This window comes from Oryx dammah, unplaced genomic scaffold, assembly GCF_014754425.2.
Source record: "Oryx dammah isolate SB20612 unplaced genomic scaffold, SCBI_Odam_1.1 HiC_scaffold_27, whole genome shotgun sequence".
Classification (NCBI taxonomy): domain Eukaryota; kingdom Metazoa; phylum Chordata; class Mammalia; order Artiodactyla; family Bovidae; genus Oryx; species Oryx dammah.
Window position 1 is genome coordinate 75,369,860 of NW_024070211.1, and position 20,044 is coordinate 75,389,903.

Consider the following 20,044-nt stretch of genomic DNA (forward strand, 5'->3'; position numbering starts at 1 on the left):
ATTTTGGAAGTTTTAGGAATTGTCTTATGGAGTCAAAATGGTATACTAAATAGAATGTGGGCTCTGGAGTCAGGAGAACATAGGTTTGAATTCCATCTGCCTCACTTCTAGGCTGCATGGCTCTAGGCAGTTCATATATTCTTTATTTTTCCATCTATAAAGTACTAGAGTAATACTTGGCCCAGAGAGTTCTTAAGAGACTACATAAGATGATGCATGCAAACTACCAAGTATTGTTTGTCAATCTATAAAGACTTAATAAATGATAATGAGAGATGGCAACTTGGCAAGAGGACACATAAATATGTTATATTCAATCTTCATTTTTTTGAATAATCTTTAGGTTTTATATTTACAGAAAAATGTGAATATAGTAAAAGTCCTTAGATCTCCTGCATTCGGTTTCCCCCTTTAGTTAGGACCATAAAGAAAGCTGAGCACCAAAGAATTGATGCTTTTGAACTGTGGCATTGGAGAAGACTCTTGAGAGTCCCTTGGACTGCAAGGAGATCCAACCAGTCCATCCTATTGGAGATCAGTCCTGAATATTCATTGGAACGACTGATACTGAAGCTGAAACTCTAATACTTTGGCCACCTGATGTGAAGAGCTGACTCATTTGAAAAGCCCCTGATGCTGGGAAAGATTGAAGGCAGGAGGAGAAGGGGCTGATAGAGGATGAGATGGTAGGATGGCATCACCAACTCAATGGGCATGAGTTTGAGTAGACTCTGGGAGTTGGTGATGGATGGGGAGGCCTCGCGTGCTGCAGTCCATGGGGTCACAAAGAATCGGACATGACTGAGCAACTGAACTGCACTGAACTGAACTGAACTGAACATCTTATACCACCTGGGCACATTTATCACAATTGATGAACAAATACTCATCTATTATTAATGAAACTCTATAATTTATTCTAATTTCTTTCATTGTTTCCTAATTTCCTTTTATGTTCCAGCATCCCACCCAAGGTATATTTGTTATCACGTGTAGTTGTCGTGTCTCCTTAGGTTCCTCTGGACTGTGACAGTTTCTCAGACTTTCCATGGATTTAATGACCTTGGAAATTTTGAGGAGTACAGGGTCAGGAATTTTGTAGAATGCTATTTTATTTTGGGGGTTGCCTGTATTTCAATCATGATTTATTTGTGGTTATGGAATTTTGGGGAGCAAGACCACATAGCTCAATTATTTTTCTTGACATGTCAAGGGTGTGTATTATCAGTGTTACTCATCACTGTTGATGTTAACTTTTTAATCTTCATCAGCTGGCTGGGGGCATGTTTGTTGGGTTACTTTTTATTTCTCCCTTTTCTATCCATTGCTCTTTGGAAGCACGTCAGACTTAAAGTGTGGGAAGATGTGTTCTGTCTCCTTGAAGGGAAAATATGTACATGAATTATTTGGAATTTTTCTGTATGGGAGATTTATATCCTGTCTTCCCCCTCATTTATTTATTTATCCAATTATTTATATCAGCATGGAATCATGACTGTCATACTTTGAGTTAAAATGCAGTCTTCTGTTATTTATTTTGTTACTCACATTATTCTCATTTTGGGTATTCAATGTTCTTTACTTCTCTATCCCTTTGACAAACCATCATCATTTTGGTTTGTTTGTTTGTTTTGAGTGCATCTTTACTTTCTGGCTTCCTGGACTTCCCTGGTGGTTCAGAGGGTAAAGCATCTACCTGTAATGCAGGAGACCCAGGTTTGATCCCTGGGTCGGGAAGATCCCCTGGAGAAGGAAATAGCAACCCGCTCCAGTATTCTTGCCTGAAGAATCCCATGGGCGGAGGAGCCTGGTAGGCTATATTCCACGGGGTCACAAAGAGTTGGACATGACTGAGCAACTTCACACTTACTTTCTGACACTGTAATATTTCTTGTTCCTGTTGTATATTTCCTGTCCCAGTCCTAGGACCAGTCATTTCTCTGAGAAACCTTTGTTTCTTTTATTGAAGCATAATATTGGAAACTAAGATCTGGACACTGGGTATATTCTTTTCTCCTAGACCCTCTCAGTGTATAGAGCTAGGAAGTACATGGATGTATAGAGTATCTTTATTAAGCTAAACTTGACTTCCTACTGATATCACTGGTTCTAATCACCACATGCTTGGCCATAATCTTCCTCTGCAGGAAACATGGTTTCCACCATCAGTTGTCCATTTATTTACTTGTCTAATCAAGTGCACATGTATAATGCTTTCAGAATTTTTAAACTTGTATCCTCCTGAGAAAAAAATCAACAAAGGTACACTCTTATGGGCAGTTCCTTTTGCTGTAGTTTTTAAAACTGTACAGCCATTTCGGAAGTTATATAGGTCAGCACCTCTTTCCCCCAACTCACTTCAGTGAGGTTATGCCATACATTTGAAATAAAGTTAGATTCTTTTGTCAAAATCTGCATTCCATCCTGCGATATCTCACCCTCTTGATTGACTTTGTTTCTTATTTTACGTGCATTATGGGACCCTCTTTGTATTTTAAAGTTCTGTCGTTTTGAAAAATGTGGTGTCATGTATTCACCATTGCAGTATCATACAGGATAGTTTCACCACCCTCCAGAATCCTCTGAGCTTCACTTATTCATGTCTCCTGCCTTACCCAATACACTTCTGGCCATCACTAAATCTATTTTTTTGTCTATGCTTTTGCCTTCTCCAGAATGTTATATAGCTGAAATCAAATACTATGTAGCCTTCCCAGACTGGCTGCTTTCATAGAGCAGTGCATGTTTAGGATTTATCCATGTCTAGTCAAGGCTATGGTTTTTCCAGTGGTCATGTATGAATGTGAGAGTTGGACCATAAAGAAAGCTGAGCACCGAAGAATTGATGCTTTTGAACTGTGGTGCTGGAGAAGACTCTTGAGAGTCCCTTGGACTGCAAGGAGATCCAACCAGCTCATCCTAAAGGAAATCAGTCCTGGGTGTTCATTGGAAGGGCTGATGCTGAAGCTGAAACTCCAATACTTTGGCTACCTCACACAAAGAGTTGACTCATTGGAAAAGACCTTGATGCTGGGAGGGATTGGGGGCAGGAGGAGAAGGGGACAACAGAGGATGAGATGGCTGGATGGCATCACTGACTCAATGGACATGAGTCTGAGTGAACTCTGGGAGTTGGTGATGGACAGGGAGGACTTGCGTGCTGTGATTCATGGGGTAGCAAAGAATCGGACATGACTGAGTGACTGAACTGAACTGAACTGAATGTTGCTGTGTAGGTTAATTGCTTGTTCTTTTCATCAATCTATAGTATAATCTGTAGTGTGGATATACCGCTGTTTGCACATCCATTCACCTATTGAAGGACAACATGGTTGTTTCTAGTTTTTTAAGACAGCTACTATAACTTTTGTGTGCAGATTTTTGTATGGACATATGTTTTACATCTGTTGAATAAATACCTAGGTGTGTGACTTTCCACTGGTATTAACTGAGAGTTCCTCTTGTTTCATATCTTCAGTAGTGCTTAGCATTGCCAATTCTTTTCATCCCTAGAAATACCTACATTTAAATCCATGTATTTCCTATGTCAAATTATTCTATAGCTTTTTTTTTCATTTTTCTGCCTTCTTGTGGATTTCTTGAGCATTTTTATGAATTTTAATTTATGTATAATATTTTTATTATATCTTTGTATATCTTTTTAGTTGTTGCTACAGTTATTACATTAATATACATAACTTATCAGAGTATGCTATTTTATACCTTATAACCAAAGTTAATGCTTCCTGGGGCCATCTGATCTTTTTAAAATCAATGTCCTTGTGCTGGAGGTTTGAGCATGTTAGTTGCCAACTATAGCTTAACTTTTTCTTAGAAGTGCCTAACATTATCTTTTTTAATGCCTGTAAAAAGTTTGGATACTTGCCTAATTCACTGTTCACTGGGAGTGCTAGTTTCATATATTCATTTATTCATCAAATATTTATTGAATACCTACTATATGTTGGGCCTTGGGTATAAAGCAATGGGAAAAAATGACAAGGCCATTGTAGTTATGGAGCTTCCATTGTGGGGAAGGAAAGCTTTTCAAATAATCTAATATAAAGCAATATAATGCAATACAAGAGAGTGATATGCCTTCCCATGTGGCACTAGTGGTAAAGAACACAGCTGCCAATGTGGGAGACATAAAAGACATGATTTTGATCCTTGGGTCTGGAAGATCCCCGGGAGAAGGTATGGCTACCCACTCCAGTATTCTTGCCTGGAGAATTCCATGGACAGAGAAGCCTGGAAGACTACAGTCCATAGGGTAGCAAATAATTGGACATGACTGGATCATGGAAAAAGCAAGAGAGTTCCAGAAAAATGTCTATTTCTGCTTGATTGACTATGCCAAAGTCTTTGACTGTGTGGATCACAATAAACTGTGGAAAATTCTGAAAGAGATGGGAATACCAAAACACCTGACCTGCCTCTTGAGAAATCTGTATGCAGGCCAGGAAGCAACAGTTAGAACTGGACATGGAACAACAGACTGGTTCCAAATAGAAAAAGGAGTCCATCAAGGCTGTATATTGTCACCCTGCTTATTTAACTTATATGCAGAGTACATCATGAGAAACACTGGACTGGAAGAAACACAGGCTGGAATCAAGATTGCAGGGAGAAATATCATGCAGATGACACCACTCTTATGGCAGAAAGTGAAGAGGAACTAAAAAGCCTCTTGATGAAAGTAAAAGAGGAGAGCAAAAAAGTTGGCTTAAAGCTCAACATTCAGAAAACGAAGATCATAGCATCCAGTCCCATCACTTCATGGGAAATAGATGGGGAAACAGTGGAAACAGTGTCAGACTTTATTTTGGGGGGCTCCAAAATCATTGCAGATGGTGACTGCAGCCATGAAATTAAAAGACGCTTACTCCTTGGAAGAAAAGTTATGACCAATCTAAATAGCATATTCAAAAGCAGAGACATTACTTTGCCGACTAAGGTCCATCTAGTCAAGGCTATGGTTTTTCCAGTGGTCATGTATGGATGTGAGAGTTGGACTCTGAAGAAAGCTGAGCACCAAAGAATTGATGCTTTTGAACTGTGGTGTTGGAGAAGACTCTTGAGAGTCCCTTGGACTGCAAGGAGATCCAACCAGTCCATTTTGAAGGAGATCGGCCCTGGGATTTCTTTGGAAGGAATGATGCTAAAGCTGAAGCTCCAGTACTTTGGCCACCTCATGCAAAGAGTTGACTCATTGGAAAAGACTGATGCTGGGAGGGATTGGGGGCAGGAGGAGAAAGAGATGACAGAGGATGAGATGGCTGGATGGCATCACTGCCTTGATGGACGTGAATCTGAGTGAACTCTGGGAATTGGTGATGGACAGGGAGGCCTGGCGTGCTGCGATTCATTGGGTCGCAAAGAATCAGACACGACTGAGCGACTGAACTGAACTGCACTGAAGTGACTTAGCACATACATACACAAGGGAGTGATAAATGCTATGATCAAAGTAAAGCAGTGTCTAGGACTCTCGAGAACACTGAAGTTTTCAGAAGAGGGTGAGTGATCAGGGAAAGGCTCACTGGGAAGATGATGGTGAGCAGGTATCTGGCAGTGGTGAGGGAATGAGCTAGGTGGGTGGGAACCAATGCTTGGAAGTGGCAGGATTCTTTCAGTTTTTGAGGAGCAGTGATTTCTGTGGCCAGAGTTGAGTGAGCAAGGGTCGGGGTGGGGGTGTGTAAAGTTGGAGAGAAAGGGTAGGGCCAGGTTCTGTTGGTTTTGGTTGACCAATACTTTACAAACGAATGAGCCGGGGCATCATCTGGGAGTCTGTTGAAATGCAGCTTCTGATTAAGTAGGTCCTGGATAGGACCTCAGATGTTTCATTTCTGGTAAGTTAGTTAGTGAAAATGGCAACATTCAACAGCTTCTGACTGCTTACTAGATTGCGTACTGCTTCTGAATGCTTCATGGATCCTACTCTGAATAGCAAAGCTGGGGACTTTGGTCATGGTTTCCTTCTGAACGAGAATAAGATTGAAGAGGATTCTGAGCATTGGAATGATCGGATTTCTTTATTTTTCTATGTGAACCATTTCTTTTTTTGAGTCTTTATTGAATTTGTTACAATATTGCTCAGTTTTATTTTTTGGTTTTTTGGCCAGGAGGCATATGGGATCTTAGCTTCCCAACTAGGGACTGAACCCACACCCCTTGCATTGGAAGATGAAGCTTCAACCACTGCACCACCAGGGAAGTCCCTGGGAATGATGTGATTTGATTTAGAAGTTTAAAATCTCTTCAGCCTATTGTATGGTGACTCCTCTGAGGATGCAAGGGGGAAAGCCAGGAGACTGGCTTTGGGACTACTGTTGGAGGCTGGCTGTAATATTCCAGTGCTTGGTCTTGGGTGATGATGATGGCAGTATAGAGAAAACTGGCGGCTGGCAGTTGTGTGATTTGTGTACCGCAGTACAAGGTTCTAGCAGAGTGAGTGGGTCAAGCTGGCATGTCAGCTACAATCTACTTGTTAAGCCTTTCACTTGGTGATTCATCAGTCTAGAAGGGGGGAGGGACACCTTTTCTACAATTCTTTTTCCCCAGAAAGAGGAGTTGCCTTTTTATAATTCATGCAAAGGCAGGGTATGTGTTACCCACGCTCAGGGTAAGAAGTGGTCGGATTTAGTGTAGGAGAAGGCAATGGCACCCCACTCCAGTACTCTTGCCTGCAAAATCCCATGGGTGGAGGAGCCTGGTAGGCGCAGTCTATGGGGTCGCTAAGAGTTGGACACAACTGAGCGACTTGACTTTCACTTTCACTTTTCACTTTCATGCATTGGAGAAGGAAATGGCAGCCCACTCCAGTATGCTTGCCTAGAGAATCCCAGGGATGGGGGAGCCTGGTGGGCTGCCGTCTCTGGGGTCGCACAGAGTCGGACATGACTGAAGAGACTTAGCAGCAGCAGCAGCAGCAGCATGTAGAGGAGGGGAGTGTAACATAAGCCTTTCTCCTTCTGTTTTTACTTAAACTGTCATGTGCTGCTGCCTGACTTCATGGCCCATGAAAGCTTTTCGTGCAAAGCAAAGCAGCCACAGAGGAGCTCAGCCGAACTTTGAATTTTCCAGAGTGTAGTCTTTCAAAACAATTGCTTCTGCCACAGGAGAAGGAAAACAGACCACAGTCATTTATTGCAGGCTTCTCCCTGTGAGCAGACAGAAGTGATATCTTTTTAAAAATGTCTCTGTATGACTATAAAAGTGGTCACTAGGTATAGAAGGAGAGAGCCATAGATTCCTCTGCCTGGTTCCGAGCCACGTCTGGTAGTTAATGTCATGCTCCCCACTGCAAGAGTGGTCTGAAGATATGTCTTGTCCAATAATGCAACCGCAAAAGATACATCATGTGTTCTGTAGCTGCCAAAGTGGTGCGGCTTCCCTGGGGTGTCTTAATCAAGCTGGACGTTGGGTGATGCTTACACTGGGTTTCTTTATGAAAGGAAACTTCACCCTCATGGCTTGTCTGGCAGCACAGTAAGCACAGCAAGGTGATGTTTAGCTGTGTCCTTTGGCTCCGTATCTTTAGCTGCTGTGTGTGCCATTTTCACTAACTTAGTTAAACACGTGTTCCTTCCTTGCAGACCATGCATTGGTGCCAAACCCGCCTGAAAGATAAAGAAATAAATGTGATGATGTTGTGACCCTTGAGTCAGCAGTGCTCCTGGCATGGAGTGTTCGAGTTTCTTTATGGGGTAACATGCCTGACTTGTGCTTCTGGGCTAAACATGAGGTGATAGGAACAGCTTGGACAGACACTGGGGATACAGTGCCCCCAACCCCCAAGTGGCAGAGGCTCCTTGTGGGTCTTGTTTCCTCTTCAAGTCCCCTCTGTTGAGGTGGTTGCTATCCTTCAGCTTCTTTCTAAAACATGCTGAATGTTGGTGAATGTGGCATGCTAGCCTGTCAGCAGGATCCATCCATAACTCATTTTATGTCAGATTAGGTAGGAGTTAGAACTAAGCTCTCAACTGCAAACACAGTTTGGGAAGAATTTATTTTGTAGAGTAACTGTTGCTGCTGCTGCTGCTGCTAAATTGCTTCAGTCATGTCCGACTCTGTGCGACCCCATAGATGGCAGCCCACCAGGCTCTCCTGTCCCTGGGATTCTCCAGGCAAGAACACTGGAGTGGGTTGCCAGTTCCTTCTCCAATGCATGAAAGTGAAAAGTGAGAGTGAAATCGCTCAGTCGTGCCCGACTTAGCAACCCCATGGACTGCAGCCCACCAGGCTCTTCCGTCCATGGGATTTTTCCAGGCAAGAGTACTGGAGTGGGGTGCCATTGCGAGGACCCCCAAATCCCATACCTATTGAAATTAAGTGTAGTCCACCATCAATGAATACAGAGAACTGGGGGGACCTGGAGCACACACAACATTCAGAAGAGGAGAGCCACTACTGAGCTCATGCTGTCACTTTGAAATATTTTGACAGAAGCCAGAAATGGTGGGTCTTGTTTAAAATCTCCTGATTTTTAAATGACGGACACTAATTCCAAAAGATGCTACACCTTATTCAGACCAAGCAAGCCATGTATAAAGCCTTCAAAACAACAAGGGCCTATGTATAGCACAGGGAACTAAATTCAATATTCTGTAATAACCTAAAATGAAAAAGAATCTGAAAAGAAACTATGTGTATATATGTATATGATTTTGCTTATATATATGTATATATAACTTTTACATGTATATAAAACTTAATCACTTTGCTGTATGCCTGAAACTAACACAACATTGTAAATCAGCTGTATGTCAATAAAACCCCCCAAAAGCTGGAATTTTAATTAGCAGCCCCTCTTCTCCGAATAGCTGTTATTTATTAAAAGACTGTCTCGGGCAACTTGATGTACAAAAGCAAGCTGGGCTTTTCTGTATATGGCAATATGTTTCTTGTGTTCTCCTTGGCACATATACACAAATGCTGAAACTTTTGAGAATATAAATCCCTCAATAGCAGGAACTCATTTTGTTCTACTTGCTTTGGGTATAGGATGGCTATCTGAGCACATAAGATTTAGAACCCTAGAACTTTAGAATGAAAGAAATCTTGGAGATCATTTTATTCCAGTTTATTTATTTATTTATGCAAAAGCATTAACTCTACACACTAATATTTTCTTAAAGTTAATATGCCATTTTCCTCCAAAATTATACCAATATAAATGTGACAAAGAGTAAGTCCCCTTGTCAAACAGGATCTCCAGGGCCTCAGTTTTTCTCTCTGCAAACAGCTACTATTACCAGTTGCTTTTGTAAAAATACTCTATCTAAATAAAAATACTTACTTCCAATCTTGTAAAGTTGAAAAAAGATAAGTACTTTTTATCTTTAGCGTAAGATAAAAAATAAAAGCTGGATTCAGCCACTGAAATACTTGTTCTCAATTAAGCTCCACTGTGATGGACGCAAGTCTGAGTGAACTCTGGGAGTTGGTGATGGACAGGGAGGCCTGGCGTGCTGCAATTCATGGGGTCGCAAAGAGTTGGACACGACTGAGCGACTGAACTTAACTGAACTGAATGAGCTGAAAAAGAGCTGAGGAAAAGAAATTTTCATAAAATAAATAATTCTTGTGAACTGTGTAGTAACTATCAATAGAGTCTAAAGAAATGATTCAATGGTAATCTCTGAGCGTTCTGTAATCTAGATCATGATCCATCTCCAGGAAGACAGAGGAAAGAGCTCCAGAGTAGGAGAGAGCACCTTCGTTTCTCTCCTGTTTCTCTTGGAAGTTCACTGCATTTATCCTGTGCAGAGCTGAGACTGTGTTTTACAGTTGAGAGTTTCAACTCTTACCTAAACTAACATGAAAAGAATTATTATATTAAATGCAATATAAAGCAAAATACTTGGTTAGAGCAGTCTTTTCCAAACCTTTTAGGATCTTGTGAATCATGAGTGATTAATTCATTCTAAATAAAATATAACTTGGATTTTTAAATATCCAAAATCTGAAAGCTCATTCTGGAGCCCTTCAGATTTTCACTGGAGCACAATTATTTCAGCCTGAAAATGGTAATTTTTTTTTCTTAAGTGGCCAACACTTATTTATTTAGTTATTGTCATGAAAACTTTGAATGGCATGTGGAGTAAATTATCTGAAAAGAATCTTAAAAAAGATTACAGCAGTAGATTGACCTGAGACTTGATATTTGACTATAATACACTAATATATGTTTGGCTCTCTGTAAAATTAAAAAAAAATCTGGAGAAGGGAATGGCAATCCACTCCAGTATTCTTGCATAATAGAATAGAATAGAGAAGCCTGGTGGGCTACAGTTCGTGGGGTTGCAAAGAGTCGGGCATGACTGAATGACTAACACAATCAAAAAATAAAAATCGTGTTTCATGCTGTATCTTATATGATTCTTATAAGATGTTGAAGTAACTGTAAGCTTAAACTTAGAATCTGAGCAAAATAACAATGTGTTAGTAATAAAAGTGGTGCTAATAACAATTACTATTTGTGGAAAAGTTTTTCTGTGCCAGGCACAGTGCTGAATACCTTACATACATTATCCTATTTACTTATCAGAGCAACTCAAAGAAATAGGTATCAGTATCTTCCTTTCTTAGATGAAGATGCAAATCTGGAAACTAAGCAATTTGCTGTAGATCACACATAGAGAATGTGGAAGGCAGCCTGAGGTCTCTTTTACTTTAATATCACCACCATGAGCTTTCTGAGTTATCTTACTAATAAATGACAGCGCTTGGATCTTCTAATTCAGGATACCATTGTGTTTTGGACTATAGAATACTTTGCTACAAAAGTACATTATTTTTGAGAGTTCACATAAGCAGTCTTTATTGGGCAAATATGGATCTATTTACATACATCTGATGATGCAAAGGAGCTAAGCTAGTTGGCATTCAGCCAGCAGTGAGTGAAATTGCCCAAGTATTATTAAATCAGTTGATATATGGGATAAGAAAAAAAATGGGGTTGGATAAAATTGTGTCTTATGTACCATCTTTTTCTAATGTTTAATTACTTTTCATCTCTTTGATTAATAACCTTTCTGAGGTCTCATACTGGCTTCATTTTGATGAATATGCAATGATTTTGTCCCAGTATGCCTACATCAGTGTTAAAGGAAAAATATTGACCTATGTGTCAAAGGATCTTTCCTTTTTATTCTTATTCTTAATTAAAGCCTTTTAACCTGCCCTCAGACCCACTGTGCCTCAGTGGAGACTGCTGAGCATTCAAACCCTTGGATTAGCCCCACAGTGTGACTACGGAGCTCATGCTGGTTGGCAGGTTAGTGATGGATGCGTCTCACTTCCCAAGAGAAGGAAAGAAGGACTGCTCTTTGAAATGACTTAAACACACACGTGGAATTGACAAATGGCTTGACTGTATTTACACTGATATTAGTTGGGAGACAGCTGCAGGTTTTTAACTCCTGCTTTCAGGTTTGAACTTACACAACATTGAACGTCAACTGCAAAATTAAGAATAATCTTGCTGAAAAATGCTGTGATTGAATTCAAGCGTTTCTCAGTCATGGTTTTAAAGGGAGCTCCACAGAATGATTTTTTTAAAATTGTTTTCAGACACATAGGGTGAAATGATAGACATATTCTTCGAAGTGAGGTTACTTGTTACATTTACTTAATGAGTCTGAGCAGCTCATTTCTATGCTACTGACTGTGTCACATTTCTCTTTGAGATTTCATTAATTTCTGCATTATCATCCTCAGTTGACAGGGAGCTTTTCTCCTTTGATTTGTAGAAAAATTTTGTGAGTGAAGTGATCTTCACTTGACCGATGGAGATCTGTGGCTCAGCAAAGTGACACGGTGATCTGTCCCTTAGCTGGTGTGTGGCAGTGCAGGGCCTCTGGTTTTCTGACTTGGGCTGTTTCAGGCCCTCCCCATTCTCTGTGTCTCACAGGGTTCTGTTGTACACGTGCTCCAGAACTACGACTCAGGAACTTTGACTTCTGTTATTCTTCTATATTTGATCTGGGTCTGGATAGTTATGTAAACTGAGTACATTTCTTTGTTCCTGCCTGAAGATGCTGAAATTCCCAAATATAATGAAGTGAAAGTCACTCAGTCGTGTCCAACTCTTTGAGACCCCATGGACTATACAGCCCATGAAATTCTCCAGGCCAGAATACTGGAGTGGGTAGCCTTTCCCTTCTCCGGGGGATCTTCCCAAACCAGGTCTCCCATGTTGCAGGCGGATTCTTTACCAGCAGAGCCACAATGATGAAAGCAGGCCTTTAATGGGAAGAAATGGAAAAGTTAAAGGTCTCTTATTTGTGTGTTAGCTCAGTCATGTCTGACTCTTGGTGTGACCCCATGGACTGTAGCTTGCCAGACCCCTCTGTCCATAGAATTCTCTAGGCAAGAATACTGGAGTGCGTTGCCTTGCCCCCCTCCAGGGGATCTTCCTGACCCAGGGATCGAATCCGGGTCTCCTGCATTGCAGGCAGATTCGTTACTGTCCAAGTCAGACTCACACAGATGGATTTCAGAATGGATTTGCTAGTAATTATGTATTGATATGGGCTTCACAGGTGGCACTAGTGGTAAAGAACCCACCTGCCAATTCAGGAAACACAAGACACTCGGGTTCGATCCCTCGGTGGGAAGGTCCCCTGGAGGAGGGCATAGCAACCCACTCCAGTGTTCTGGCCTGGAGAATCCCACAGGCAGAGGAGCCTGACAGGTATGAAGTTCACCGATTGTAGTTCTTCTTTGAAGTCTTTAAAAAAAAAAAAAAACTTTTTTGGATAAAATACATGTTGACAAACAGTTTTCTGTATATGCAAAAAAGTCTTTAGGAAAATTTATTGTAAACACTGGACTTTTTTACTTCCATCCATTCATATAAGCAGTAAGATCACCATCCTTGATGGTCTTTATCAAAAGAGGGGCTGGCAAGCTGTGATCTGTTGGATAAATCTAGCCTGCTGCCTGCTTTTGTGTGACTCTCGAGCTTAGAAAATACTTTATACTTCTCAAGGGTTGAGAAAAAAATTAAAAAAGAGAATATTTCATGACATGTGAAATTATTGTCATATTCAAATTTTAGTGTCTAGGAATAAAGTTTTATGGGAATACAACCACACTTTGCTCATTCATTTACATACCAGTGGCCGCTTTGCATAAGGACAGAATTGAGTGGTTGTGACAGACTGTATGCTCTACAGGCTCAGAAGTATTTAGTATATGGTTCTTTTCAAAAAAACATAAACTTTTTTTTTAAGTTTATTTGTTTATTTGGCTGCATTGGGTCTTAGTTGCAGCATGCAGGATCTTTCATTGCAGTTCACAGACTCCCTAGTTGTGGCATGCAGGCTCAGTAGTTGTGGTACATGGGTTTAGTTGCTCCATGGCATGTGAAATCTTAGTTCTCTGACCAGGGATCTGACCTGTGTCCCCTGCACTGCAAGGCAGGTTCCTAACCTCTGAACCAGCAGGGGAACCCCTATATGGCTCTTTACAGAAAAAGTTTGCCAACTTTTGATTTCAGGAAAGTTACAGGAAAGTATATCTGCATTGCTTTAAAAACATTTTTCATTTCCCATATGTATTGCTTCTTCAATGTGGGAGACTTGGATTCGATCCCTTGGGGAGATCCCCTGGAGAAGGGAAAAACTACCCACTCCAGTATTCTGGCCTGGAGAATGCCATGGACTCTATGGTCCATGGGATTGCAAAGAGTCTAACACAACTGAGTGACTTTTGCTTCACTTTATTGCTTCTGGGGTTTTAGAGGGAAGAAGCCAAGGATTCAGTGATCTATAAGGAGAATTGAGTAGATCAGTCAGGCAGAAAGTTGTTACATTTGTGGCCTGTTCTAAAAGGTGCTTCCTGGCTAACATTCGGTGACTCTTGACTTGGTGCTCTAAAAGACACTAATTTGGATTAAACATTGTTTAAACTTTGTTAAACTATACCCATGTCACCTATCAGCACCACTGAGTTGGTATTGCCCGTGTGTTTCCTACTGGAATAGACAGCAGTGATGTAAGTGTATGAGATAGTTTATTACATGCTTTTGTCCTTTGATCCAGGTGTTTATTTTAAGATATATTAGAAAAAATATTATGACATCAAATCCTTAATTTTATGGCTGATGTGTGACCAAAACATTTACATGAAAACATGAGCCCATGTAAAGAAGGAATAGAGAGTAACAGATAATCTGTAAGTTTGGTAGATAATGTAAATTTAGGAAACAACTGAGTCATTTGGAAAACACTATTTTAAAAAGATGGAAACAAATTAGGTTATGAATCCAGTTGGAAGATCAAGGACATTTGAAAGTAAGGTTGCTCTAGTGGGTAGAGAGCATCAGAGGAGGGATGTCAGAATTGGGCCTGGGATTATTTGGAACATGAAGAATGCATTTCTTTGTCCCATGCTCTGTAGATTTTATTCACATATTGAGTGAAGAGTTTCTTAACATTATTTCATTATATCTGATTGTGTTTTATGGGAGAGTTTATTATACTGATGCAGGTGGATATGGGAATTTGAAAAGCTTGGAAAGTATCTTTTTATAACATTAAGTGTCTATTACATGCATACATCTTACAAAATAGAGGAAATTCTGCCTCTTCAATTTGGTATCCCGGTTTAATAGTATATTATTTAAGGCTAGTGCATATTCTTGAAATAAAGTATGATTTTAATAGCTATGTAGGGTTCTGTTACATATGTGGAATGTAGTTCTCTATTCTTGAAATTCTGGATTTTTTTTTTATAAATAACATTCAGATAAGCAAACTTGATCTTCAATTCTGATTATTTTCTTAGGAGAGATTTTTAAATTTTAATTAATTAAGTTATTTATTTATTTATTTTTGGCACCACTTGCTCTTCGCTGCTTTGTGCAGGCTTTCTCTAGTTGTGGTGAGAGGGAACTACTTTTCATTGCAGTTTCTGGGCTCTCCTTGTGGTGGTTCCTCTTGTTGTGGAGCACAGACTCTAGCTATATGGGGATCAGTAGTTGGATGTAGGCTTAGTAGTTGTGGCTCACAGTCTTAGTTGCTTCACTGCATGTGGAATCTTCCCAGGCTAGGGATTGAACCCATATCCCTTGCATTGGCAGGCAGATTCATTTTCACTGCACCACCAGAGACATCCTAGGATAGAGTTTTACAGAGGGTTTCTTGTGCTGAAAGATATACATATTTGTGAGACGTAATATGTAATTAAGAAGAACTATACAAAAAAGATCTTCATGACCCAGATAACCACGATGGTGTGATCACTTACCTAGAGGCAGACATCCTGGAATGTGAAGTCAAGTGGGCCTTAGGAAGCATCACTACAAGCAAACTGAGTGGAAGTGATGGAATTCCAGTTGAGCTCTTTCAAGTCCTAAAAGATGATGCTGTGAAAGTGCTGCACTCAATGTGCTAGCAAATCTGGAAAACTCAGCAGTGGTCACAGGACTGGAAAAGGGCAGTTTTCATTCCAATCCCAAAGAAAGGCAATACTAAAGAATGTTCAAACTACCACACGATTGTACTCATCTCACACACTAGAAGAGTAATGCTCAAAATTCTCCACGCCAGGCTTCAACAGTACATGAACTGTGAATTTCCAGATGTTCAAGCTGGATTTAGAAAAGGCAGAGGAACCAGATCAAATTGCCAACATCTGTTGGATCATCGAAAAAGCAAGAGAGTTCCAGAAAAACATCTGCTTTATTGACTATGCCAAAGCCTTTGATTGTGTGGACCACAACAAACTGGAAAATTCTTCAAGAGATGGGAATACCAGACCACCTGACCTACCTCCTGAGAAATCTATATGCAGGTCAAGAAGCAACAGTTAGAACTGGACATGGAACAATAGACTTGTTCTAAATAGGAGAAGGAGTATGTCAAGGCTGTGTATTGTCACTCTGCTTATTTAACTTATGTGCAGAGCACATCATGAGAAATGCCGGGCTGGATGAAGCACAAGCTGGAATCAGGGTTGCTGGAAGAAATATCAATAACCTCAGATATGCAGATGACACCACCCTTATGGCAGAACATGAAGAAGAACTAAAGAGCATCTTGATGAAGGTGAAAGAGGAGAGTGAAAAAGTTGGCTTAAAACTTAGCATTCAGGAAACGAAAATCATGGTATCCAGTCCCATCACTTCATTGCAAATAGATGGAGAAACAGTGGAAACGGTGACAGTCTTTATTTTGGGGGGCTCCAAAATCACTGCAGATGGTGATTGCAGCCATGAAATTAAAAGACACTTGCTCCTTGGAAGAAAAGCTATGACCAACCTAGATAGCATATTCAAAAGCAGAGACATTACTTTGCCAACAAAGGTCCGTCTAGTCAAGGCTATGGTTTTTCCTGTGGTCATGTATGGATGTGAGAGTTGGACTGTGAAGAAGGCTGAGTGCCAAAGAATTGATGCTTTTGACCTATGGTGTTGGAGAAGACTCTTGAGTCCCTTGGACGTAAGATCCAACCAGTCCATCCTAAAGGAAATTAGTCCTAAATATTGATTGGAAGGACTGACGCTAAAGCTGAAACTCCGATATTTTGGCCACCTGAGGTAAAGAACTGACTGATTTGAAAAGACCCTGTTGCTGGGAAAGATTGAAGGTGGGAAGAGAAGGGGACAGCAGAGGATGAGATGGTTGGATGGCGTCACCGACTCAATGGATATGACTTTGAGTAAACTCCCAGAGTTGGAGATGGACTGGGAAGCCTGGTGTGCTATGGTCCATGTGGTCTCAAAGAGTCGGACACGACTGAGCAACTGAACTGAACTGAATATGTAATGCCAGATTAATATGTATAGCCTCCAGGAAGTCTATACATATTTACCTTTTTTACTGAGAATGTAGGTGAATGCCATTTTGTTTGTTCATTTATTAATTTTTATACCTTTATCCCTATATCTAAGAAAAGCTTCACAATGTTTTAATATAGCATTTGTACATTTCTCATAAATATTATATCCATAGATCTGTTTATCTGTTTGCACAATGAATGAGCATCTTTATTCCATTATTTTCCATAGACTTACTGTTGGTATTTTAAGAAAACTATGATTTGTGGTATCTTTTGTATATGGTCATATTGTCAGTCTCACCTATTCATTCCATACGCGTGTGAGATGAATCTCTTATTTTGCATTTGGACAGAGAGGTTAGAGTAGATCCTATTAGTGTTAGTTGCTCAGTTGTGTCTGACTTTTTGCAATCCCATGGATTGTAGCCCTCCAGGCTTAGGAGTGAACATCTTTGTTCACTGTGTGTGAAGCTGCACATGAGTCTCTGTTGTTGTTTTGTTCTTATCTGAGTCAGAAAACAATGCTAGTAGGAAAAAAAGATAGGACTGTGATACTGTTAGGACTGACTTTGGGTGAACACACCTGTATTAATCTGCAATTTTGAATGCTTCCCTTTACAAGTAGAACTTTTATAAATATTAAGGTTCTGTTTGGTGGTGTTTGTCAAATTTATTTTTTATAAAGGCTATTTTTGTTGTTTTCAGAAAAGAATTGTGTTCAGTCTTACAAATAGCCTGGAATGTGTTAGGCAATGACTATAGGCCCTTGCTTCCTTTAGCTTAAAACAGAATTTATGTTTTAATTTAGTTTTTCCAGCCTCTATGTGAAATTGTTTAACATGAGGGTTAAGGTCAGGGGTATAAAAAAGATCACTGATTCCTCATTTCTGATTTTTTTTTTTTTCATTTTGCAGAGTGTCCTTTGGCTTTCAAATAAGTTGATTTTTAGAGGACTGGATTTGGCTGCTTATAGCACTAATAAAATGATGCTGTTATAAAGGAGAATTTTTGTTTTAGGTACTTTCAGACTTTTATGCTCCTGATATCTTGGCATCTCAGTAGAGAATTAGGTGTTTATGCACGGGTGAAAGCAGATTTAATGAACATGAAAACAACCAAGAAGCTATGTGCTTAATACTTTGTTTTGCTTGTTTCGTCTCAATCCTCCAAAGTCAACACTGGGAACAAAAGGGTCTAAGCTAGTGTCCTGGAAAAAGAAAAAAAAGGGCCAAAAATCTCTGTCAAATTGTTATTCTTCAGGGGTTTTGAAAGTCAAGATTATATTTTTTTTAAGGAGACAAAGTCTGATTATGTAAATGCATGAATAGTACACATCTGTTGTTTGTCCTGCTTGGTACACCTTCTTTCTTTCCTTGGAATTAGGACCTTAATCTCCTTTGAGAGAGAATTGCTACCCAGTCTTTCTCTCACTGTGTTCTAGGATGGGGTTGAAGTCTTCCTGTGGCTCTGGGGGTGGATTTAGGATGCAGACCTTGTCTGTCCTAACTCCCTCCCCTTCCTCTTCTCACTCCGCCCCTGCCCCTTAAGGATTTACTCTGGAATGGGACGTGAGGTGAGCAAAGGTCAATGGACACTGATCTTAGAACTCGTCCTGTATCTGCTGGGAAAGAGGCACTTCCTTCCCTTGGGATGACTAAATGAGTGTAATGAAAGGCTGGACTTGGAGTGGCCACCTGAGCCACCAGCTGGGGAGAGGAAATCAGAGACAAGATCGGACCTGGACAGAGCCAGTCTCTCCAGGTCCTCATTTAAGCCCCCAGTCCAGCTGTGGATTAAATGAGCTTTACCATGAATGTGAAAATTACATTAGCTAGCACAGTCCCTTTGTTCCCCTCCTCTTACTTCAGTGAAAGGGTTAGGGAGTGTTTTGAGGCTTCCCAGGTGGCTCAGATGGTAAAGAATCTGCCTGCAATACAGGAGACCTATATTTGGTCCCTGGATAAGGAAGATCCCCTGGAGAAGGGAATGGCAACCCACTCTAGTATTCTTTCCTGGAGAATCCCATGGACAGAGGAGCTTGGCTTGCTACAGTCCATGGGGTTGCAAACAGCTGGACATGACTGAGTGGTAACACTTTCACTTTGGTCATCTGTAATGGAAAGAATTCTAAGAAATATATTATTCTCCTCTTTGCTCAGTTCTTTCTGTTCCAGCCTCATTGGCCCTTTGACATGTTTGAAACACACCAGGTACCTCAGGCCATTTGCATTTGCTGCCCCTTCTGTCTGAAAAGCTTTTCTCTTCCCCATGGCTATGGTCATTACCCCTTCAAGTCTGTGCTAAATTGTCACCTCCTCCAAGAGTCCTTCTGATGCAGGATATGACACGCTTGGGGCTGACACACAGGGATGACCCAGAGAGATGTTGTGGGGAGGGGGGTGGGAGGGGGGTTCATGTTTGGGAACGCATGTACACCTGTGGTGGATTCATGTCAATCCATGCCAAAACCAATACAGAATTGTAAAGTAAAAATTAAAAATAAAAAAAAAAAAAAAAAAAAAAGAGTCCTTCTGGACTCTCTATCTAAAATGAAAAGACACATGTACTTCCATAGCCTCCCTTGAAATGCCTTCTAGATCACTAAATCCTTAATTATTTGTATATCAGATTCCCCCACCTCCTCTGAAATATGAGATCCTTGAAGGAAGAGTTGTGTCCAGATCAGGCGGGTGCTCAATAAATATTTTTGAACTGAATATAAAAGGATAGCTAATTTCTCCACATATTGTTACCTATAAGGGGGAAATGGTGCCCTGTATGATGGAATCACTGTTTCCCAAGTGATCAAAGTCACTATCACCCACAATGGGATGAATTGACATTTAGTGCCTCTTAATGTGATGCATTGAAAAGGACACAGCATCACTTCTGCCATCTTGCCAGAGATTCAAGGAAACATAGGAAGACATTGGATAAATCCAACAGGAGGAGCATTCTGTAAAACATCTGGTTTGTATTCTCAAAAAATACCATTTTATAAATGATCAAAGAAAGGCTCAGAAACTTTCTGGATTAAAGGAAACTCAAGAGACACGACAGCCAATGCAGTGTGTGATTCTGGATTAGAAAACACGTGTATACCTGTGGCTGATTCATGTCAAATATATGGCAAAGCCAATACAATATGGTAAAGTAATTAGCCTTCAAAAAATAAAAAAATAATACAGTTTAAAAAAAGAAAAAAAAAGAAAACAATACTATGAAAGTCATTACTGGGACAGCTGGAAGAATT